The sequence below is a fragment of the Furipterus horrens genome, unplaced genomic scaffold (assembly GCF_987537825.1).
Source record: "Furipterus horrens unplaced genomic scaffold, mFurHor1.1.pri manual_scaffold_7, whole genome shotgun sequence".
NCBI classification, from domain to species: domain Eukaryota; kingdom Metazoa; phylum Chordata; class Mammalia; order Chiroptera; family Furipteridae; genus Furipterus; species Furipterus horrens.
In genome coordinates, this window is record NW_028327177.1 from 79,639,910 (window position 1) to 79,665,946 (window position 26,037).

General features: G+C 38.8%; 1 protein-coding gene and 1 pseudogene across 3 annotated transcripts in view; one reads left to right on the forward strand and one right to left on the reverse strand.

Annotated features, from left to right (window-relative positions):
• Positions 1-26,037, reverse strand: part of MITF (melanocyte inducing transcription factor) — a 286,241-nt gene that overhangs the window by 215,526 nt on the left and 44,678 nt on the right. The gene's annotated exons all lie outside the window — the stretch shown is intronic.
• On the forward strand, positions 2,872-4,169 carry LOC150004688 (ribonuclease MRP subunit p24 pseudogene; annotated as a pseudogene).

The following is a 26,037-nucleotide window of genomic DNA, read 5'->3' on the forward strand; positions in this document are numbered from 1 at the left end:
CAGAATACAACAAGGATGCCAGCCTGTTAAACCAAGCACACCATTGTCCGGGGGCAGCCAACTGATCTGGATTCTGCAAGATCCTTCCCCATTTGGGAAGGCCACCCTCCCCTCCATACCCCCACTCTTATTAGGGATTTCTGGACCCAAGGGTAGGTAGGACGATGACCATGTCCAGCTTGAAGCAACTAGAGGAGCTCAAGACCTTCACGCATTGTCCTTTATAAGATTATAAAGGGTCTTAAGTCTGAGAGGGAGGGATTGTTATATTTTACTGTTTAAAAATTAATTTTTTTTTTAAAGAGTAATATAGGAAAGGGTGAAGCCGGAGAGCTTGTATGTACAACCCATGGGCATGGACTGGGGTTGGGGGAGAGGGGATTCCTGGGGGAGGGATGGTTCTGGACGGAGGGGAGCAAGGGGGAAAATATTGAAACTATTGTAACAATATAATCAATAAAATGAAATAAAAAAGAAATTTAAAAAAAATTATGAAGTAAAACAAAAATACACTTTAAAATAGTAAATTTTAAGTATGTGAACTATATATTTAACATAATGCTGAAAAGAAAAACACTAAACTTACAGATGTGCAGTTGGTTCCTCAGCCCCTGCAACCTGAGCACCTGACAGTGGTCTCAGCAGACATTTCTTTCCTGAAAAATTTCCCCATTCATTTAAGTGACATAAACAACTGAAATGAGGTACCAATGCTGAAGCTTGAAAGAGTTATCAATGGTAAGGGGTGGGGGGCATGAGAAGGAGACTGAAATCATTTCAGAGTAGAGAACCACAAAAAAAATAAAAGTGTAGTTTTGACAGAAGAAATAACAAGAAAGTGAAAGAAATTGATAGAGGAGTGGGAGGGTTTGTCCTAGGAAGGAAAGACAAAATAAAGGTGAAATTCCCATTGTTTCTTTGCTTATTTTTGGTATATAAGTGTGTCTGTGCAAATAAATAAAAATGGCATCCTAGGGGGGGAAAGGGAATATTGCAAAATCAGACTTTAAAAAATAAAAACCACCAAGGTGACAAATGCATAAATGAGAAAAAGTAAGACCTACATGCGCAATTTTCTATCAAGTCACTTCTCAGGTATTTCCGCTTTTCAACACTTCACAACTATTTCCTTCTTCCTTCTTACATTTCTTCATTTGCACAATTTTTCCTCCTGCATAAACACAACACTCTTCCTCCCCGGTGTGCAAGATCATTAGTTAATCTGCCTTCTTCCTATTCATTCTCCCAGGGATGAATCTCACACCCCACAACCTCCTTTATTTCCTCAAATGTTACCAACATATTTTCTGCTACCATCCCAGTCATTCATCTATTTATATACTCCCTCCCACAACAAATGAGTGTGGTAGGGAACCAAATAAAGATACAGTGCAAACTCAAGTATGACATTATCTCTGCTCTATCAGAACCTACAGTCTACGATGGGACTTAGAATTCATTAAATAAGCACACACAAAAATGTAAAATAACAATTGACTTAAATAATTAAGTACAAGGCAATGTTAAGGTCAAGTACAAGGATCCCATGAGGATACTTAATAAGGGGATGAACAGGGAAGTGAGAAGGTAGAAAGGGAGGTGAAAAGAGGTCAGGATTGTTCCAAGGAGAAAACCAGCATACACAAAGGCCCTATGCAGGAAAGTAGCATAATACATTTGAAGAAATAAATGAAGTCTATGATGGGTGAATCATAGAAAAAATGGAGGGGAGCAATTTGGGAGAATGGGGAGGTAGGCAAAGGCCAGATCCTGTAGAGTCTTTATACCAACACAGAGAAGGTTTAGAAGGCTATTACAATATCCCAAGGAGAAATAATAGTAGCTGAGCTATAAAGATAGCAAAAATTCTGCAATGGAAATAGATGGTCAAACACTAATAAAACTGTTAACAACTACCATAATAACAGCAGCAGCTACCATTTGCTGCATATTTATTACATGCCAAGAACCCATGCTATGTACTTTAAATATATTAACTTTTTTCCTCACAACTCTGAATGGTAAATATTGGGATTTTCATTTTCCAGTTGAGGAAACTGAGACTCAGATTCAGTAAAGGGAGTTAAATCAGTTGGCCGAGACCACATGAAGCAGGTATGTGATACAACAGAAATTAAGAGTCTATCTCCCTGGCTTCCACTAATACAACATAGTTTCCTTGCCATAAAAATAATAAAAAGATCAACTATTATGGAGCCAGGAACTATGCTAGCATGTTTAAAATCAGCTGAACTTTTAATCCTCCCAACAACTGTCACATGAGGAGCAGCAGCCCCACTTCACAATGGGGAAACTGAGGCAGAGCCACGTCAGCTGTGGCATAAGCTGGGCACATAAATGTTCCCACCTCAGAAAGTAACAGAACTGGGATTCAGACTCCTGACAACAACAAAATTCTGGAGGGTTTTTCCTTCTCAATTACAATGCTAATAAATTAAAAACTAAAACTATGAATCACCACTTTATCTATCATCTATTTAAAGCACTTTGTAAAATCTAAAATGGAGGATGTGCATGAAATCAACATCCATACTTTTACTGTAATCTCTGACCCACAGCACTGGAAGTCCCAGATTTGTATCACTACGTGTGTTCACACAGCACTGACAACTCATACAAGATAACCGGAGTTAGAGATTAAAACTTCAAATATCTCCACCAAAATGGGAAGAAGAAATTACTTTGACATTCAAATCATCTACAAGGAATCATGCTTTTTTAAATAAATGTATAGTTAAAGTATTAGATTTCAAAGTCAAGACTGAAAATAAATGTTGCTTAAAACCAAAGAGGACAATCTGGAGTCTTCTTTTGTCACCGGGTCTTCGCGGTGTGGGGCCGGCGGTGACGATGAGGCAGAAGCATTACCTTGAGGCTGCGGCGCGGACACTGCAAGACACCTGCCCGGGCCAGGCCCGCTATCTCCTCTGGGCCTACAGTTCGTCACACGTTGCTGGTTCTGGATAATTCTCGAGTGCGCCTCAAACCCAAGCCCAAACTGACAACCAGAATACAGAAACTGCTTAATCAAGAAGCAAGAAATTATACACTCAGTTTTAAAGAAGTCAAAATTTTGGAAAAGTACAAAAATTCCAAAAGTATATTGTTCATTACTTGTAAAACATGCAATAGACAGTTAAACATCATGGTAAAAGTAGAAGCTTTCTCTCAGCATTGAAGAGCAATCCTACCACTCCTACGAGTAAACTCGGCCTGAAAACACCAGAAAGAAAGACCCTCAGTTCTGCAAACTTAAATCATAGTATGTCTGGTTCCAAAGGCAAGAGCCCTGCATTGATTTTCAGAACACCTATATCTAGACAGTCAACACCCACTTCATCCTCAAAAAATGTGAATAAAACCAAGAAACACTTCTCTCAACTAAAAATGTTGCTTAGTCAGAGTGAATCCAAAAAGAATTCAAAGGTGGACTTCAGAAATTTCATATCTTCTTTGTAAAGGATGGACTATGAAACGTTTAATGCAATTTTTGAAACTGAAGTGAGAAAAACAGCTTTTTAAAAACCTTTTTCTTTAAATACATGAAAACTAGGATCCAAAAGCAAACTTTTTTGGCATTCTTCAATGTTTATGGAGAAAACACCTCATTAGAATAAATAAAACCTGCCTAGCCCACAGGGTGGTTCTGAGAATCAAAAATAGATGCAAGGTCCTTATAAGTAGTAAGGACATATATGGACATTGAGTGATTATACTATTTTCTCCTCCCTTAATTAAGCTTTCATTATTTGTCACTTTCTTTCATAAGGAACTTCAGACCTATATGAGGGTCCTCGCCTTTCTAGATGTCTGTAATGCTAGTTTGGAAAAATGACTAAGTATGTATGTTCTTGTTTTTCCACAATCATCTGCATAATTTTGTATTAGTTAAATTTGAACATTATTCCTATCTTGCATGCAAAAGTAAATATTCTTGATTGTAGATGATTTAGTCACATACCAACCTTTTCATTTTTACAACTTTCTGTTGTTCCTTTGGTAATATTTCACTGTAAGTGGGCTTTCGTGTGCTCTGATGAAATCTAAAATTTATTATTTCTAGGTTTAAAATGTACACTAGAATAGAACATAGTATAATAGTTTAGCTATCTTAAATTTTCTGTGGAAGACAAAAATACTTTTTGAAAATGATGGGCAAGAATTGCATTCAACCTACTTTTGAAAAACTTTAAATAAATAATTTAGATACTTTAAAAAAAAAAAGAGGACAATATTAAACCATGGGAATTCAAGAAAACAGACAAGAATGAATGGGGCTCCCAGAATTCTTAATTACTCACCTATCAGAATCTATCCCCTTTCAAGTATTTACTGCTGCAACAGAATCTGTTTTTTTATTTCTCCTATTAAATCCAACAAAACAGAAAATCCCTCCTGTTGTGCCAAAAGAAATCTATTCACTTTCCAACAAATACCCCTGTGAATATGTGCAATGTGAAGACACAGATTTAAAAATACATATGCATGAAGAGTGGTATTGTGTATTTCCCTGTTATCAACCTTCAACTACAGTGACAAGTGTGATCCAGTTTGCCATTCACATGTGGCATTTAAATGATTTAACAGAAGCCAAATAATTAGAGCTATACCCTTTGGAATAAAACAGAGCAAACTGCCACATATTGCTATTAAAAAATATTTTTAAACTTAGAGCAAAAGACTACAAACTTTATCAGCTAAACATGATCTTGGTGCTTCTGCCTTAACAGCATAACCCCTAGGCATCCCTTGTTTAAGGCGTTTTGCCCAAGTATTATGAAATGTTTACTTTGTTGTCAAAGCAACCAAGTTGGACTCAGTAACTGGTCAGTCCTCCCAGGTTTGTTTTTACAACTCTCAGGAAAGAACTTGCTTGTCAGCTTCACAAACTGCGTGCATCTGAAGGGCACTAAAGATTCCTACCTATTTCAAAAGATTCCTAAAAGGCACTGACAGATCATTATCAGAAAAAATACTATCAGATCATATCCCTTTTTCCACCAAAAATATAATGTCATGATCCTCAAAGGACTAAGAACTAAACTCAATCTTCAAAAATAACAAAAGAAAATTAAAATTTTGTTTTGTAACAACAGATTTTTTTTTGCCTTTTTATTGTTCTTTTAAGTTGTCCCAATCCTGCCCCCGCCATTGCTCCCCACTGCCCTCTCACCCCCACAGTCAACCCCTACCCTGTGGTCAATGTTCGTTGGTCATTTATACATGTTCCTTGACTGCAACCTTCCCCGTTTTCTCCCCTTCCCCCACCCCCACCCCCTCTGGTCACTGTCAGTCTCTTCTTTGTTTCCATGCCTCTGGTTCTATTTTGCTCATTTGTTTGTTTTGTTCATTAGGTTCCTCTTATAGGTGAAAGCATATGGTATTTGTATTTCGCTACTTGGCTTATTTCACTTAGCCTAATACTCTCTAGTTCCATCCATGCTGTCGTGAAGGGAAGGAGTTCCTTCTTTGTTTCTGCTGCTGTAACAACAGATTTTATATGATTTATGATGGAAGGGACCCTTGTTCTATATAATTTGGTATGGTATGCACATCAGCAAAAATAAAAAGAAATAACAGACCATCGAAAAATCTGTATTTGTATACTTATAATTTTATGTGCATTTGAAATATGAAAAATTGATTTACTATACTAGCTATATAAATACATTTAAATTTTATGAACAGATTGATTTTTAAATAAGAAAATTCATTATTTTTTTAAACCAAAGGTGATTTCGTTGTAAGACAAAGTGATTATATAAGTTTCTGTATTTTTTAATTGAAAGTGTACTACATTAGGCTTTCTTAAAAAGAGGCAAAGGGCTCTGACTGGTGTGGCTCAGTGGGTTGAGCATTGTTCGGCAAACCAACTGAAAGGTTGACCATTCAATTCCAGTCAGAGCACAGGTCTAGGTTGTGGAACAGGTCCCCAGGTGAGAGTGTGTGAGAAGCAACCAGTCGACGTTTCTCTCACATATTGATGTTTCTCTCCCTCCTCTCCCTCAATTCCCCTCTCTCTAAAAATAAATAAATCCTTTTTTAAAAAAAAAGAGGCAAAGGAATAAATATTGATGCATTCCATTTACATGAAGTTCAAGAACAGGCACAATTAAAACTAAATCAGAATGATAAAGGCCAGACTAATGGTTTCTTTAAGGGGGCAGTTACTGGCTGGCAGACACAGAAGGCCATTCTACAGTGTTGGGATCTTTCTAAATCTTGATCTGGGTAGTAGTAGTAGTAGTAGTAGTAGTAGTAGTAGTGTGTGTAAATAAGTAAATCACAAATGCAAAGCAGCCTGGATGATATTATTATTTTTTAAATAAATGTATGCAAACTTGAGTGTTTGCCTATTAACTTGACAACAAAACTATGAAACTAAAATGCCAACCAAGGACATGACAATGAACTCTCAATCATCTAAGCTCAATATTTCTTTATTAAATCTATTGGGGTGATGTTGGTTCATAGTTAGATGTGCCCTGGCTGGGTAACTCAGTTGGTTGCATGACATCCATACACCAAAAGGTTGCTGGTTCAATCCTTGGTTGGGGCACATACTGGAGGCAATTGACCAATGTTTTCCTCTCACATCAGTGTCTCTCTCTTCCCTCTCTTCTTCCCTCCCTTTCTCTCTCTCTAAAATCAATAAATACATCCTCAGGTAAAGATTAAAGAAAAAAAAGAAGGGAGATGCACACAGGCTTATTCCCCAGCTCCTAGACACATCAGTAATCTTTACAGTCACCTATTTGAAAAGGGCACAAGTCAAACCAACAAAAGGCAATCTGACTTTTAAAAATGCTTTGATGAGGAGCCACATCATCAAAGACTTTTAATGAAAGTCTTGATGCCGAGCTCTGTTCAGAAAAGCTGATACACACCCTGTTAATTCAATAAATCAATCACAGTCATTTGTAAAATATGAACCTACTTAAATCATTATACAATGCATCTATTTGCAGAAAATAATTATAAAATATGTTGAAAGTGGAGAGCCCCCCAACTATTCTCCCAAGTGCTATTTTGCCCAAGGTCAGAAGTTGGGGAAACCCTGTAGAAAAGAGACAAGGAGGGCACTGTCTCCAACACACTTGAATACCCAGAGTGCCATGGGTAGGACTATGTACACAACATTAAGTGCCTGAATCTCATTTGAATAAAATGATGTAAGACTAAGATGGCATTCCCATGCTTCTCTAATTGAGCAGGTATGCCTCAACCACAGCAAAGTAATCCTCAAACTGTGATTAAGACAGCATACCTTACAACAGAGGACCCTGTGTTGATATATCAGCATGTCACCAAAGTGGCATGAGCTAAGTCAGATCCCAATGCTGTTTGTACACATGAACCAACTGAGGTTCATTATTTGGAACCTAATAATGATTGTGACATTAGACTCGTGTTTGTCAAGTGTAGATGAACATATAAGAAAAATAATTTTCTGTCACATAACTGAATTACTAAATATATACTTTATAGCAGTTGTTCTTAACCAGGTGACTTTGCCTCCCAGGGAACATCTGGAAGTGTCTGGAGACATTTGGGGTTGTCACAACTTGAAAGGGGAGGCTTAGCATGCTCCCAGAATCTAGTAAGTGGAGGCCAGGAATGCTGTTAAATATCCTACAGTACATGGACAGCCCCCACAACAAAGAACTATCTGGCCCAAAATGACAATAATGCCAAGATTGAAAAACCCTGCATTATAGCATAGATATTCGAAATGCAAAGATCCTGAGAGGTAAATTAGCAAATTAGAAAAGCTAAAGACTTAAGCTCATAAAACCAGATGGAACTGTCAAGTAATAAATAAAAGCAAAATGAAAAAGAACAAGTCCTTCAACCTTCTTCTTCAAATATCACACAGTAAAGGCTTTCCAAAAATGCAGTTAAATAAGCAGCACTATTTGGGGTTTTGGGAGGAGAGGGGAGGGATTTGTAAACAATCTGAATCAATTGATGGTGGTTATGTTCTGCAGCTATTAAAAATAATGATTTTTAACTACATTTACTTAGTACATTTACTAATTTGGAGATGCCAATTAAATCATGTCAGGAGAATAAAGAAAGTTACAGAACACTGCATACTGCATGAGTCCACTTTTGTAGAAATTTAAACAAATAAATTTTTCTACATACATCTATTGTTTACATGAACAGAATTGTTGATGCAAACCAAACTGTTAATATTGATTTTTTAGAAGGGCAAGATTGGGAATGGTAAGTAGGAAACTTAAGTTTTTCTTTATATGTTATTATTCTTTTGGAATTAAAAAAATTATAACATCAACTGAGTTTAGGAAGGGAGAGAAAGAGAATATAAAGGTGGAGGAGAAGAAAGGGGAGAGAAAAGAGAGAACATCGCAAAACAGCTGATAGGAAAACCAGAGTCTGTTGTTCCTGTTTTTACCAGCGAGTGCTGCTGTTGACCAATTTAATGGATAAAAGCAGTAAAATAAAATTTGGGAAATCAACTCCAAACATCTGTCACTTTGATCACTATCAGGCTCCTTCAGTTACATCGCCCAATTTGGTTCAACTGGCTTGTTTTGTTGGGCTTCTCTGATCCACCACTCATCTTAACAAGTTCTGTGCTAGATAGTGATGGATCAACTACAATCAGCTCTCTTCAAAAACAGAGACACCAACTGTGCGAGATGAGAGCCTCACTCCTGGCAAGTGTAGATAAGAACCCAGCACATCAGTCAGCCCTTGGAGGAGTAACAGTCAGGGCACAGGAACTTTATTACCCAGAAGATTCTCTGAACACCTCTAATCCACCGGAACTGGAAACTAAGGCCTTCTCTACTGTTGGTCACTATTATTCAAAGCACAAAACCGCATTTTCTAAGTTCTACTGCACAAATGAAGTATGAAACATACAGCATGAAACATACAGCATTTCTAATAATGCCTCATGCACACACACTTCCATGCACACATGAACGTCATGCGCCGCACAGCTTTACAAAATGCACGACTGCTGCTTGCCCAGCCTCTATCTTGAAAGACTACATGATAAAAAGATAAAAAATATAAGATAAAAAATTGGGCCAACATGAACTTTCAAACAGCCACGATTTTTAAAATTTTGCTGAAGTAACTATTCTTCTTTACTTCCCATGAGAAGAGGGAGGCCCTTGTGTCTCTGAATTCCTTTCTCTACAAAGGAATTTATTTACCAGACAATTCATTTAAAAAAAAAATCAGAAAACATGATATTTTTTTGTTTGTTTGCAAAAATGACTCATCCAGTGCTATTAATCCAGTGCTAGTAAAATGAACTACGGAACATGTATTTATCTTTCCTAAGTTATAACATTCAAAGAATGACCACACTTGGAGAAAAACAACCTGGAAACCTTTTAGCTGTCTGCCCTGAGTTTCCACATTTTCCAGTTTTCCAAGAGAAGTTAGAAATAGAAATTTTTATGTGAAATTCCCTAATCTTTTAAAATGTTGACCACTAATGCATATTTTGTCAAAACCAGATTGTTGGGTCCATCTGAATATGTCTGTGGGCCACATTCAGCCTGTAGGCTTGGGTTTGGCAACCTTGAGTCAGAAGTTCGAATAATTCAATTAAGTAGTTAAATCAGTACCAGGAGACAAACACAATTTTTTAAAAATCTGGTAAAAAAGCACATAACAAAATTTACCATCTTTTAAGTATACAGTTCAGTGGCATTGAGAACATTCACATTGCTGTGCAACAGATTTCCAAAACTTTCTCATCTTGCAAAACTGAAACTTTATATCCATTTTTTTTTAATTCTCCTTCCCACACCCCCATCCTCTGGCAACCACAATTCTACATTTTGTTTCTATGAATCTGACCACTCTAGCTACTTCATGTAAGTGGAATCATACAATATTTTTCTTTTTGTGACTGGCTTATTTCACAAGGTTTATTGTGTTTTACCATATGGCAGATTTCCCTCCTTTTTAAGGTTGAATAATATTCTGCTGTATGTATATAGCATATTTTGTTTATCCATTCATCACTTAATAGAGATTTGTGTTGCCTCCACCTCTTCTCTATTAGGAACAGTGCTGAACAAGGGCTGAAAATATCTCTTTGAGACCCTGCTTTCAATTCTTTTGGTAAATACTCAGATATAGTTCTATTTTTAATTTTTTGAGAAACCTCCATACTGTGTTCCATAGCAATTGGCACCATTTTACAGTTCTCCTAACAATGCCCAGGGTTTCCAACTTCTCCACTCCTCACCAACACTTATTTTCTGTTTTCTTATAACAGCCATTCTAATAGATGTAAGGTAATATCCCACTGTGGTTTTCATTTGAATTTCTGTTGTGATTATTGTTGGTCATTTGTATATCATCTTAGGAGAAATGTCCTTTCAAGTCTTTTGCCTATTTTTTAATTAGGTTACGGTTAGGTCTGTTGTTGAACTAAAGGCGTTCTTTATACGATCAGAATATTAATCCCTTATCAGATATATGATTTACAAATATTTTCTATGATCCTAAAGGTTACCTTTTCACTCTGTTGATTATTAGTTTTTCTAATTTCATGTAGCCCCACTATAGTCTAGTTTTACTTTTGTTGCCTCAGTTCTTAGGCTTCACCCTTTCCTATGTTATTCTTAACTTCCCCCTGTCTATTTTGTACCAACCAATTATGCTTCTTAGTCCCTGCACCATTTCCCCATTTCTCCAGATGATAACCCTCCAAATGATCCCCATACTATGATTCTGTTCCTATTCTGGTTTGCTTAGTTGGATTTTGTTTATTATTTTTTAGATTCCGTTGTTGATAGTTGTAAGTTTGCTTCATTTTAATGTTCATAATTTTGATCTTATTTTTCTTAACTAATTCCCTTTGACATTTCATATGATAATAGCTTGGGTATGATGAGCTTCTTTAGCTTTACCTTGTCTGGGAAGCACTTTATCTGCCCTTCCATTCTAAATGGTAGTTTTGCTGGACAGAGTAATCTTGTTTGTAAGTCCTTGCTTTTCATCACCTTGAATACTTCTTGCCAGTCCCCTCTTGCCTGCAAAGTTTCTTTTGAGAAAACAGCTGATAGTCTTGTAGACATCCCCTTGTAGATAACTCTCTGCTTTTCTCTTGCTGCTTTTAAGATTCTCTCTTTATCTTTAACCTTTGACATTTTAAATATGATGTGTCTTGGTGTGGTCCTCTTTGGGTCTAGCTTGTTTGGGACTCTCTGTGCTTCCTGGACTTGTATGTCTATTTCTTTCACCAAATTTGGGAAGTTTTCCTTCATTATTTTCTCACATAAGTTTTCAATTTCTTGCTCTTCCTCTTCTCCTTCTGGCACCCCTATGATTCAGATGTTGGCATGTTTAAAGTTGTCCCAGAGGTTCCTAAGCCTCTCCTCATTTTTTTTCAATTCTTGTTTCCTCATTCTGTACGGGTTGAGTGTTTTTTTCTTCCTTATGTTCCAAATCATTGATTTGAACCCTGGTTTCCTCCCCTTCACCACTGGTTTTGTGTGGATTTTTCTTCGTTTCATTTAGCATAGCCTTCACATCTGCCCTTATGCATTTGCCGTACTTAAGCATATCTGTCAAGCCTGTGAGCATCTTTATCACCAGAGTTTGGAACTCTGTGTCTGTTAGGTTGGCTATCTCCTCATCGCTTAGTTCTCCCTCTGGAACCTTGAACCATTCCCCATTTTGGGCCATACTTCTCTGTCTCCTCATCCTGACAGATTCCTGTGTGTGTTTGCCTCTGAGTCTTAGGCAGAGCTGTTGCTTCTGTTACATTTGTAAGGGGTGGAGTCTTAGGTATTCATCAGTATAGGGCAATTCATTTCACCATGTTGTGGTGCTATAAGTGGAGGGGGGCAGTTTGAGAGAGAACAATACCGCTTGCTCAGCACTCGCCCCTTTTCCAGGCACTTCTCCCTCTTCCATATGGGACGGGTGCCTCTCTAGCTGTTGCCCTGGCCATCGTTACCAGAGTGGGTGGGTATGCCGACGTTCTAGGCCTGTGGGGACCCTTTAAACAAGCAGACTCTGCTGAGAGACCAGCAGTTTCTACCTCCACCCCAACCCCCACTGGTTTGCACTGTCAAAAGCAATGAGGCTTTATTTTTCCCAGCGCTGGCACTGTGAGCTGCACAGTCTGGTCTGGTGCTGGGATCGCTCCCCATGTGTCCTTCCCGACTTTTTAAAATGTGTGACTGCACTTTCCGCCAGCCTGCTGCTGCCACCACACCGCATCCTCTCTGCCCTGGCTCCGCCCCTCTTATCTGTCTGGATGTGTATTTCTTCTTTATATCTTTGTTTGTTGGACTTCCATGTAGCTCGATTTTCTGGAACTTCTGGTTTTCTCTAGTTTTGATGTAGTGTATTCCTTCTTAGTTATGGAAGGAGATGCAGCATGTCTGTCTAGGTCTCCATCTTGGCCAGAGGTCCAAAATTCATTCTTTTGTATGTGAATAAACTGTCTTTTACCCATTTTGTGGTCTCAGCAACATTGTCAAAGGTCATGTGACCATATATGTAAGTATTTATTTCTGAGCTCTCTATTATACTCCACTGGTTTATTTTTGTGGCTTTATACGTCAGTCCCATGCTGTTTTGATTACTGTGGCTTTGTAATATGCTTTGAAATCAGGAACTGTGAGCTCTCCAACTCTGTCCTTTTCAGAAATTGTTTTGACTATTGGGGCAAATACAAATTTTTTTGTGAAGGACTTTTGAGTTAGGTTTTTCCAAGGCACAAGATAGTAAAGCTCTCTTTCAATCCTCTACCACTAACTTCAGAAGGACTTAAAGACAATGTAACATCCCAGGAATTCCAAATGAACACCAGATGGAGCAGACTCTAATATCCTGGCTCCTCATGCAACCAGTAGTGTCTAAGAGCACAAAGCCCAGAATTAAGAGTTCTGTGTTTTGGCTCAGTCGTTTCCTGTCTATACAACCTTGTGTATATTTTTTTACCTAAGTTTCCTCATCTGTAAAATGGAGGTATGACAGTACTTCCTTCCCAGGGCCGATGTGATGAACAAATAGAATAATGTGGACAAAGCACCTAGAACAGTCCTTTCCTGGAATATAGCACTCAGTTAAGCTCTGGCTACCGCCTTCATTCTTGCCATTTATGTCTCTCAATATTAACTATTTTATTTTTATCAGCGGTATAATTTTTGTACAATATTATGTGATGTCAGGCACCTAAGAGACCCATGAAGAAAGATACCTTTTATTTACTAAAGCATGAAGTTCAGTGTCAAAAGGAGCAGCCATGCTGAGATCAATATAAAGAAAAAAGAAATAAAGTTTGGGTAATTTATGCTGTCTTGATTCAACCTCAGATTCACTTATCCAAAGGTATTTTGTATAGAAAAGCAATGGCCAGATACTCAATTTAATGCTTTACAAATTCAAAACCAAGACAACCAAGACTTTTTAACAAGCTAAAAGGAAGATAATCCCTCAATTTGATCTGGTGAAGCCTGTACTACTAAGAATGAGTAGAGTTTGAAACTAAATTCTTTAGAAGCCAAACCATGACCTAGGGCTTTTATTCATTAACAAGCCTGTTTCACATGTAACTTCTAACATGAGTGTTTAAGAGAAAACTATCAGGCAAATTATGTCATGAGTCTCAACTCGTTAAATCTGCACCCATCCTCATTTACTTTGCAAACTCTCTTGATTTTCCTCCAGAACCCACACCTGCTTTAGGAAGTTTACTCCACCTTAGAATCGAGGAGTGGAACATGGAGCTGCTGTTTATACTAATTAGCCTCAACTCATTACCTCAGAGGCACTGGCTCACAAATGAGAACATGACAAGTTTGGCCCACAAAAATGGTTTGATCTCCTTCCTTGCTATTCTGAAAGAACTTCCAGAAATAATCTCTCTCTCTCTCTCCCTCAATTGTCATCCCTCTCTCCCTTTCTTTCTTAATGTAGAGGAGGGAATAAGCAGCCCCAGGAAACTTAGAACACTTATGACATAGAGTAGAATCAACAATAAATTCAAGGTGACATGACACCATGAAGGGAGAGTAGACTGGGTCATAAACCAGACTCATGACACTAACTCTAGGTTTCTGAGTCAAATCAACCCTAAAATTCAAACCAACTCTGAAAGTACCTGCACTCTTCCCCTAAATGAACCAGTAAATCTTTTTTGCTTGAGTTGGATTTTATATCATTTATAACTGAATGAATTTTTTACACTTTACACTGATCAAACTGTAATGCTAAACAAAAAAAAAAGTTTTAAATAACACACACTTCCAAGGATATATGCCCCAGATGTATCTATTTGGGTGTCTGGCTTCAAATATTTGGACTTCATAGAAACAAACATATGACTTCCACAGTCTTATAAAAGACTCAATATTAAATAAGTCCCTTGAACATTTCATATAATAATGGCTTGGTGAAATGTTCAAGGGACTTATTTAAGAAAAAGAAGAAAACCAAAACTATAGCATTAAAATGGCAATAAATTCATAACTATCAGCAGTTGAATCTAAAAAACAAACTAAGCAAACAAGCACAACAGAAACAATCATAGATATGGAGATCATTTGGAGGGTTATCAACTAGGAAGGTGAAGGGGGAGAATGGATGAAAATGGTACAGGGATTAAGAAGTACAAATTGGCAGGTGGAAAATAGGGATGTTAAGAACAGTATAGAAAATGGAGTAGCCATAACCCATGGGCATGAAGTAAGGGGTTGGAGGTTGATGGATGGAATGGAGAGTACCAGGTAGAGTGGGGCAAAGGCGGAAAAATTGTGTAACTGTAATAGCATAATCAATAAAATGATTTTTTTAAAGACTCAATATTAATGTTACTCAAGTGACTGCTACCAATCATGAAATCTCAATGCCACCTATAAGCTTGAGGATTTGACTCCTGGGAGCAGTAAACATTTTCCAGATATATTGTCTTTCACCCTATGAATAAGTTAAAACTATTTTTAGGATATACAAGGTCTGTTCAGAAGGTATCCAGCCATAAAATATGAAAAATAGAAGCATTTACTGAAGAAAATACAAGATACAAGAAACATTATACATAGGACAATGACACCTCAGTCCTCTTCAAAGTAGGTACCTTGGGACCTCCTGAATCTTGTCAACGGTCTAAAATCTCTTCCCTTTCAAAGGTGTTTTTAGTTTTTGGAAAAGCCAGAAGTCACAGGGCACCAAATCTGGGCTATAGGGGAGCTGAGTCACCTGGGTGAATTGATGTTTTGCCAAAAAACTCTGCATGAGACATGATACATGAGCAGGTACATTGTCATGATGAAGCTGCCCATCACCAGTTGCCCATAGGTGCAGCCTTCTGAATCATCCAAATAGTTTCCGTGGAGGAATGTTTAAGCTTACGCAAAATTTGATGCAGATTCGTTGTTCTACTTGCTCATTTTGACTGTGATGGCCACACAGTATACATGCTCACTCAACAGTATCTACCAGTCCCACTGACTAGTACAGTGAAGTCATCATTGTTCCAGGCCACTATCCTTGGCTGCCAGGTTACATCGATGTCACACAAACCATTCTCATTATATTAATAATGGCTGGACTTTTTCTGGACATATATGTTCAACTAAGTATATTGTAGTGAATTAAAGCACCTTATCTTTCTTTTCTATTAGTTCAACATGAACTATTAGTCAAGAATAATCAGGATTTTTAGGAAGATAAATCTATCATATTGTTTGCTGTATAGATGAGCAAGTGAGACAAAAAGTATTCAAGCAAAATGTAATTTCTGATATCCAAACTTCCCCATAAATCAGAGAATACCAGGTCTCCGCTTCCAAACCAATACTGTTCTCACACGTGGAAAAAAACCTATCTACTCACATGCATGAATTTAATTGAGCTATCACTCTGATAGAGAAAAAGAATTCTAGCTGCTACCTGGGAAAGAAGGAACAAAGTAAAAAACTGTTTATCGAAGAAACTGGTCACCCGCCTTACTACAGAGCACATTATACTAAACACATAATACATTAGTTGAAAGTAATTTTCCTTATCACTAATAGGAAATACTCTGGTGGTGTTGGGGCACTAGTCTCATCTGTGTCAAATAAATGAGTTAATTTCTATGTTCTCCTAAGGATCTGTGAAACATACAACTCAAATATATAAACTCACTCACCATTTACCATTTGTAATTTCAATTACTTCAGGTTGACTATTCCTAGATTTGCTTGGGTTTGGCAATCAGACAGAACTGGGTTCAAATCATAGCCTGTCACTTAATTAGCTATGTGACTTTAGGCAAGTCACATAATCATACTTAATCTCAGTGTCCTCATCTATTAAATGAAAGAATAACAGTAACTACCTAATAGAGTTGTTGTGAAGATAAAATTAGATAATACATGTAGAGTTCTTAGTACATAATAAGCATTCGATAAATGTTATTATTCTATAATAAGGATCAGCCATGTGGGTGTGAGAGTAATTTGACCTTGGAATCCACTGATTGATAAGCATAATAAAAAAAATTAAGAACCATGATGCATGAGCCCAAACAAGTAGTTCAACGTGGCTTATGTATTACAAAAAAAAATCACCTCCACAAACACATCTCTAAATCACTAAAGCAGACAAAGCTTCTGTGTATAATCACTTTGGCTGTGAACTATATAATGCTGGGGCTGCCATCTCTAGATAATGATCTGAACATGCCTCCATTATGAGTTGAATTGTGTGCCCCCAAAATAAATATGTTGAAGTCCTACCCCCCCAATACCTCAAAATGTAACCTTATTTGGAAATAGGGCTGTTGCAGATATAATTTGTTAAGATGAAATCATATTAGAATAGAGTGAGCCCTTGTCTAATATGACTGGTGTCTTTATAAAATGGGAAAATATGGACACAAATACACACATACAAGGAGAAGCCACGTGAAGACATCAAGTTATGTTACCACAAGCTAAGGAACTACCAGAAGAGAGGAAAAAGGCCCAGAACTGATCCCTCCCTAACTCTTTCAGAGGCATCATGTCCCTGCTGACATCCTGATCTTGGACTTACAGCCTCCAGAACTGTGAGACAATAAATTTCTATTGTTTAAGCAACTCAGTCTGTTGACTTCTTAACAGCAACCTGACCTGATTAATATATGCCCAGACTGTGCAACATTGCAGTCCTGTCCAGAGTCCACCTAGCACCTTCCAGAAATGTTGAGCCCAAATTCCTACCATAATGAACTACGCTAATGTCTACTCCAAATGAACATAAGTGCCCATTAATTAGACAAGAATCTGTTCGGCATGTTTCAGAAACAGAGCTCAGGGGAAAGGAGAAAAGTATATTCAGTACATGACCTATCAAATACTCGGCAGCATGTACTGTTACTACAGTGCTGGCATCATTGGAACTAAGGAAAACTAAATGGCAGAAAGCTCAGCCTAAGTCCTGCCAAGACCAACCACCACAGCTAAAAGGTATACTGCCTGCCTGAGAGCAGAAAACTTTTCAAACACAAAGCTTCTATTTTATCTGATTTGTCTAAGCAGTGCTTCTTAAAATTATGGGGGTGTCAAAACCAAATGAGAATTTTATCAGAGCCAATGGCCCTCTGCTGGAAAAATATACTTTACTCCAATATTTGCATACATTTGCAAGGGTCTAAGCAGGGCAGGCTTGAAGCATAAATGACTTGTACAGTTGCATAGGGCCTAGGCTTGGTTTAATGCTCCCCTGTCAATATCATATAATTCTTAATTTTTAAACATTTTCATTTTGTACAGGATCCTGCAAATTATGTAGCTGGTTCTAAGTCTTAAGAATACAAAAGTGTCATGCTAATGAACATTTTAGCTACACCTATTTTGGGCCAGTGAAGATTTTGGATTCTTAAGTAACATTTTATTTGATGGTCCTTTTTCTAAAAGAATATAGATTAAAGACCTAACATTAATTAATAATCTGGTCATATATTTGAAAAATACACACTCATCAAACCAGAATAGATCTATCTTATATGGTATTATTTTTAAATGACTAAAAGCCAAATAACTACAAATAAGTTATGCTTTCAAAGAAAGCCATTGTATTAAAAAACAAATTTTCTCCTGATTCATAGTTACCATGAAAAACTTAGTATTACGCACTTCTCCAAAAACTTCAGAGTAACATGGGCTGATAAGCAGGAGAATTTGCCCTGTCTTTCTGACTTATCTTGATAAACAGTTATCACCAGTATCTGGAAATCTTGAGTTCGGGTGTACGTGGTCTCAAAGATGGCTGCCCCAGAACTCATATATATATATCCCTGTGTTCCTCCCACAGTGAAGGTGGGCTGGCCTCCAGCCAACAGAAGGTGGTAAGAGTGATACTTTGGCAATTCTGGACCTGGCTGTAAAGAGACTGGTTGTTTTCACTTATCCCCTCTTGGAACATTCACGTGGGGAAGTTCTGAGCCAGCCTGTAAGAAATCCAGTTACTCTGTTAGGGAGACCAAATGGAAAGGCCATGAAAACCTTCAAACCCTAGGGAAGAAGAGAAACTCCCAATTGTCTCAGGGCCCAAGACAGACCTTCAGATTTCTCCAGCCCTCACTGTCACCTATAATTACATGAGGGACCCCAAGCCAAGACTAGCAGAAGAACTTCCCAGGTGAGCCTAGTCAACACTCAGAACTGTGAGAAATAATAAAGGTTATCATTTTAAGCCACTAAGTCTGGGGTGATCTGTTACACAATAGTGAATAACTTAAGCTCTAAACATTTTATAAAGAAAATAGGGGCTAACTAATCTATGACGTGAGTCTAACCCATCGTCGTCGTCGGCAGCCGTCCGTCTCGAGAGACGATGGTGTAGCTTCTTAAGAGTCTATCTGCACCACCGAGAATGGCTGTGCAGTCCAACTCGGGAGTGACACGGTATCTGTCTCCTCCCGTGTTGAATCGACATCTTGCGATGACGCTGGAGTGTCCTCTCCAGTGAAGCTGAAGCTACAGAGCCTGGGCAGGGTGATATGGAGGGTCTGCTGTTGCCCATGCAGCAGACCCCCCCTCTCTTCGCAGCTGAAGGGTCCAAGGGAAAGACGGAGTCAATACAGCTTGGCTTCAGGTGCGCCGCAGGAGTTGCCGGTGTTGACTACAACGTCAAACCGCCTTAGGGACTCCGGCTCCGGATTTTCTGTCGGGGTTTACTCCCTTAGCCTTTCCCCTGAAGAGGTATGCCGCAAGGCAGCGGAGGTTTTTTGGAGTCAGAGTTTTCCTTCTCTGATGTGCCCTGACTGGAAGATCGAACCAGCGACACTTAGCTCGCAGGCTGACGCTCAATCCACTGAGCCAAACCAGCCAGGGTAAGTCTAACCCATAGATGCATGCTAATTGGTATACATCTTTTTTAAAGATGTATTAGGTAACATTTGAAAATTGGGAGATCTCCCATAAAAATCTAGATTTCTGGCTTCTGAACAATCAGAATTCCAGCCACAATGGACTTACATTCCCAAATGGTAAAAACCAGCAGCAGCAAAAAGACAGTTACCTCCTCCACAGGGTATAGTCTTGTCCTGTCTCATCCAGTCTAAGACAGTATACTTTCTCTCCAACCCCCTTCCTCTCTGTCACATTGCCTAGTCTCTGTTAGATCATCTTTAACCCTATAGTGCTTAGCAGAGTGCATGGCACACAACTGGTCCTCAACACCTACTCTTTGAGCAATTGCACAAAGCATCAACTGCTCTTCTTACCCCTATATGCTTTCCAAGTCCTGTTGTTTCTACCTTGAATATCCCTCCTTTCTGATCCTGTCATCACTCTTCATGCCCTTTCTTCAATAATTCCAAGAGCCTCCCAAGGGCCTCCTGGCCTCCATGTTGTAGCTCTAATCCATTCCATTCTATCCCTAGTAGGATCAACCACTTAAAACACAGATTAAGGCATATCAAGGATGCCCCTCAAAAGTCTTCAGTTGATTCCCTGGTTGTGATATTATTACTAAATGTTACTATGGAGGAAACTGGGGAAGTGCATGGAAGCTCTCAGTACTATTTCTTATAACCGTGTGTGAATCTACAATTATCTCAAATAAAGTTTAACTTTTAAAATCTATGGAAACTTTAAATATATATATTTTTGACCCATAAATTCCACTTCTATCAAACTAAACTTCTATGAATTTTTTAAATGTCATCAGTTGTTCCCCATCACCTAGAGAACAAAGTCCAAACCCACTCAGCCAGACTCTCAAGGCTCTCCTCATTTTGTCCTTTATTGAAAACAATCACTAATCCCTGAAATCCTCAAACACACACCATGTGCATTTGCTCAGCCTGGGGCTGTCATCCATCACCCCATAAACCCTCTTCACTCTCCAACCCACAGTTCAAACCCCACCTTCCACAAAGCCTTCTTAAAGTCTCCCAACAGAAAATTAATCTCTCCCACCATATTTTACTTGTACTTCAGTGTGCCCAGCCACCCTTGTTTCAGAGGTATTTTGTATATGCATGTGGTAGGGACTATCTATCTATCTCCTGCCCTCCTCCCAATTTCACAAAATAAGCCAGTTCAGAGTAGTCCCAAGATCACATGGCACAATGCTAGGCATTAAGATGCCTCTTATAAAATCTCTGCTCCTTCTGCTATTCCTCAGGAATGGAACATTATTTATCTTTCAGAACCACTGTTAGCTAACACAGTCACTAACAAAATTCTTCATATATTAGGTGGTGAGACTACCTTGATTTAAACTGGAAGAAATGACAAATATTGACATCTTATGATACCCTGAATAAGGTTACCTTCAAAAAGAGTGAACATTTTCCCTCCAGTTTTAAACACAGAATTATATCCTTCACATATACAAAAGTCACAGTAAAGGGTGTGATCTTTTCCATCAAGCATTCCCTGCTTTCAATTGCACATCAGTAAGTGAACAACTAATAGAATTTTCCATGTTTGCTTTAAACCCAAAAAGGTCCACTGAGAGTTTAGGATAAGGAAGATTTGTAATAAATTTGAGAAAAATATCTTTTGTAGGTTGTGAATTTTAATCAGATAAGTAAAATGTGTTTAATATAGTTTAAGACAATTCCAAGTTATATGTGTTTGAAGATAACTAACAAAAATCTAAGCAAACTTTAAACACATTTCATAATTTATATATTAATGTGAAATTATAGCCTGGGGCTGACTGAAGAGTTGAGAGAAAATGTGCTCACTGAAATTTCTCACCCATGTGATTAAACTCTGCTATGTCCTTAAATACTTCATACCCCTCCACCTGGTGAGGCAAACTAGGCAACTCTTTGCATATAGAAGTTCCATTTATTTTGTTTCCTACTAGCAGAAACACAATTTGCTCAGGGCAGCAACGTGCCCAGTGAGGAGTTACCATTTGACCCAATTCTGACCAAGGAGATATCTGCAGAGGATTTCTGGGAAAGCCTGTGTTTTCCTGTTACCCCTTTTTTCTTCACTTTCATTGTAAAGCAGATGTGATGGTTGGAAGAACAGCAGCCATTCTTCAACCAGAAGGCAAAAAACATTAGGAAAAAGCCAAGTCACTGTAAGGATCATTCTGACATGAAGGAGCCACTAGACGAATGGCCGTAGTCATGGATCTCTGAACTTCTTGTATAGGAGTTAATGAATCCTTATTTGTTCAAGCAATTAATTGGTTATTGACTTTCATGCATTAAAATGTAAACCTGGAGAGGGGAAGATGGCAGAGGAGTGAGGAGAGGCTGCGGTTTCAGACTCCCAAGACCCGTCTGCAGTTTGGGCTAATTGCAGACAGAACATCTCAGTGAGCAGCTGGACACTGACAGGAGTCGAGCCAAGGCACTGCTGGATTAGAGAAAATCCATCTGGGAACAACCTGTTTAGTGAGGATAGCAGAGGAAAAGGGGACAAAACGGGATTCCTGACTGGGGCGGCTGCCCGAGCTGTGGATGGAAGTACACAAAGGCTTTTTGGCGACCACAGGCTACCCAGGAGAGGAGTTGGGAGGAGAGCGGATCTCTGCCCGCTGGCAGAGACGGGACTCGACCAAGTGGCATTGGCGCTGAAGGACAGGAGACAGCGTGCTGCCGAGCAAGTGAGAACATAATTCTCCTTTATATTTTTCTCTAGTGGACGGTGGAGAGGGGAGGAAAGTTTGGGGGTGGTAGGCCATTCTCAAGGAGCGCAGGCGCAGTGGTGCACTCATCCACTCCCCAACCCTAGCCTTGGGTCACGGGGGCGCATATAGGGAAGTGCTCTCACTCACTGGCCCAGGTGCGCGGGGCCGTGAGTCCAGGCGTCCCTCAGACACTCCCCAATGGACATAAAATCAGTGCCCCAAGGGCCCACTGAACACGCAGAGGACCGTGCGCAGATACCCCTAGACAGCTCCTGTGGGCACCGGGTCCCAGGCCGGAAAGCAGACCACTAGCGCAGGCTCTGTTTGTGCCTGCCCAGATGGGTGAGGGAAGGCGGGCGGCTGCAGCACAGGAACAGCGGGCGGCAGCGACTCACAGACGCTCACTTCCACTGAGCACAAGTGTCCGCGGCCCCACCCTAAGAGGCGAGAGACCAACTCCTGGAGCTCGGCACAGCGGGACTAAGGGCACAGGCACGAGAGCGGGAAAACACCTCAGCCCTCAGCCCGGGGACAATAGGCGCCAATCGCGGGGCAAGCTCTCAGCCACCCTGCCTGTGCAGGGGGTTGCGAGCAAGGACACCTCAACTGGCTCCAGCGGGCAGCAAGGGAGCGTGCGGTGCTGGCAACCGCGGGCGCGCACCATTGCGGCAACCGCGGGCTCACACCATTGCTGCAAGAAACAAGAACCTAAGAACCTCTGAACCACCACACTAGACCAGCTGTGGACGCAGAAAAAGAAGGCGACACACCAAGGCTAAAACAGACATCTCCACAAAAGAATTCGAGATAAAGTGGATAGAGTGACTCTCAATCAACAAGCCAGAGGAATATCCTAACAAAAAAAATCTGAAAGATAACCAGACAGCATAAACAAACGATATAAAAGGTACCCCAAGAACATCAGGCTCAGGAGATCAAAGAGACTGCACCACTGAAACCCCCAGATCTACCATAAAAAATCTCATACCACAAAGGTGGGAAGGCAAAGCAGACAAATCCAAATAACAAAAACAAACAAGAAGAATCCAACATGGTAAGACGCAGAAACAACCTCTCAATGAAAAGAAAAGAGGAATCCCCAGAAAGAGAGGTAGATGGAATAGACATAGCCCAAATGTCAGACACGGAATTCAAAACTATGGTGGTGAAGAAGCTCAATATGCTCGAAAACCTCAAAAACAACTATGACAACCTCCAAGGAAGTTACCAACAGCTCCAAGAAAATTACAGGGAACTTGCAGAGAACTACACCAGCATAAAAAAAGACATAGAAACTATCAACAAGAACCAGGAAGAAATGAAGAATACCATCTCTGAACTGAAAAACACAGTAGAATCAGTCAAAAGCAGACTAAACGAAGCAGAGGATCGGATTAGTGAGTTACAGGATAATGTAGGTAATAATTCTCAAGTGATACAGCAAAATGAAAAAAGATTGAAAAAATATGACCCAGATGTAAGGGAATTACAGGATAGCATTAAAAAAAATAATATCAGGATCATAGGAATAAGAGAGGGAGAAGAAAAGGAGCATGGAATTGAAAAACTGATAGGAGAAATAGTGACAGAAAATTTTCCGAACGCGATGAGAGAAAAAGTTATACAAGTCCAAGAACCACTGAGAGTTCCAATAAAGAGGAACCCCCAAAAACCCACTCCAAGACACATCATAGTTAAAATGGCAACATTCCAAGACAAAGAGAGAATCCTAAAAGCAGCAAGAGAAAAACAGCAAATAACTTACAAGGGAGCTCCAATAAGGCTATCGACCGATTTCTCAACAGAAACATTACAAGCCAGAAGGGAATGGTCAAAAATATTTCAAGCAATGAAAAACAAAGGCCTACAACCAAGAATACTCTACCCAGCAAGGCTCTCATTCAAAATAGAAGGTGAAATAAGGAGTTTCTCAGACAAAGGAAGACTAAAAGAATACATCTCCACAAAATCAGCATTGCAAGAGATGCTAAAGGGACTATCCTAAGAAAAAGGAAGAGAAAAAACAAAAAAAGAGTAGAGGAACAGAGATACAAAAGGGAAATGAATAAATACATGTCAATAATAACGTTAAATGTAAATGGATTAAATGCTCCAATTAAAAGACATAGGGTAACGGAATGGATAAGAAAACAGGACCCACATATTTGCTGTCTACAAGAAACACACATCAAAACAAAAGATTTACATAGACTGAAAGTAAAGGGATATAAAAAAATATTTCAAGCAAATGGACCTGAAAGAAAAGCTGGGGTAGCAGTCCTCATATCAGACAAAACGGATTTCAAAGCAAGGGCAATAAAAAGAGACAAAGAAGGACATTTCATAATACTTAAAGGAACGATTCATCAAGAAGATATAACACTGATAAACATATATGCACCCAACACAGGAGCACCCAAATACATAAAGCAAATACTAGAAGACCACAAGAAGGATATTAACAACAACACACTCATAGTAGGGGACTTCAACACTCCATTATCAACAATAGACAGATCATCCAAGCAAAGAAACACCAAGGATATACACGCATTGAACAACACACTAAACCACATGGACTTAACTGATATATATAGAACTTTTCACCCCAAAGAAGCAAAATATACATTCTTTTCAAAGGCACACGCGACATTTTCAAAGATAGACCACATGATAGGACACAAAACAAGCCTCAACAAATTCAAGAAAATTGAAATCATATCAAGCATCTTTTTAGACCACAATGCCTTGAAACTAAAAATCAACCACAGGGAAAAAAATCAAAGACACCCAAACTCATGGAGAATGAATAACATGCTCTTAAATAACGAATGGGTTAACAATGACATCAAAGAGGAAATCAAGAAATTTCTAGAAACTAATGACAATGAACACACAACAGCCCAAAACCTATGGGATACAGCAAAAGCAGTCCTAAGAGGAAAGTTCATAGCAATACAGGCATATCTGAAAAGACTAGAAGAATCTCAAATAAAAAACCTAACCATAAAGCTACAAGAACTAGAACAGCAACAACAAACAAAGCCTAGGGCAAAAACAAGAAAGGAAATCATCAAGATCAAAGCAGAATTAAACGACATAGAAACTAAACGAAAAATCCAAAAAATTAACAAAACTAGGATCTGGTTCTTTGAAAAAATAAACAAAATTGACAAGCCTCTAGCCAGGCTCATTAAGAAAAAAAGAGAGAAGACTCAAATAAACAAAATCAGAAATGAAAGAGGAGAAATCACGACTGATACCTCAGAAATACAAAGAATTGTACGAAATTACTACAAACAACTATATGGCAAGAAATTTGACAACCTAGTAGAAATGGGCAGATTTCTAGAAACATATAACCTTCCAAAACTGAATCAAGAAGAAGTAGAAAGTCTCAACAGACCAATAACAAAGAAGGAAATTGAAACAGTAATCAAAAATCTCCCTGCACACAAAAGCCCTGGACCGGATGGCTTCACAGGCGAATTTTACAAAACATTTAGGGAAGAACTAACTCCTACCCTCCTCAAACTATTCCAAAAAACCCAAGAAGAGGGAAAAATCCCAAACTCTTTCTATGAAGCCAGTATTATTACCCTCATCCCAAAACCAGGTCAAGACACAGCAAAGAAAGAAAACTACAGGCCAATATCACTGATGAACATAGATGCTAAAATCCTCAATAAAATTTTGGCAAACAGGATCCAGCAATACATCAAAAAGATCATACACCATGATCAAGTGGGATTCATCCCAGCGATGCAAGGATGGTTTAATATTCGCAAATCAATAAATATAATACATCACCTAAACAAAATGAAAGATAAAAATCACATGATCATATCTATAGATGCAAAAAAAGCATTTGATAAAGTACAACACCCATTTATGTTGAAAACACACAGCAAAATGGGAATAGAGGGAGCATACCTT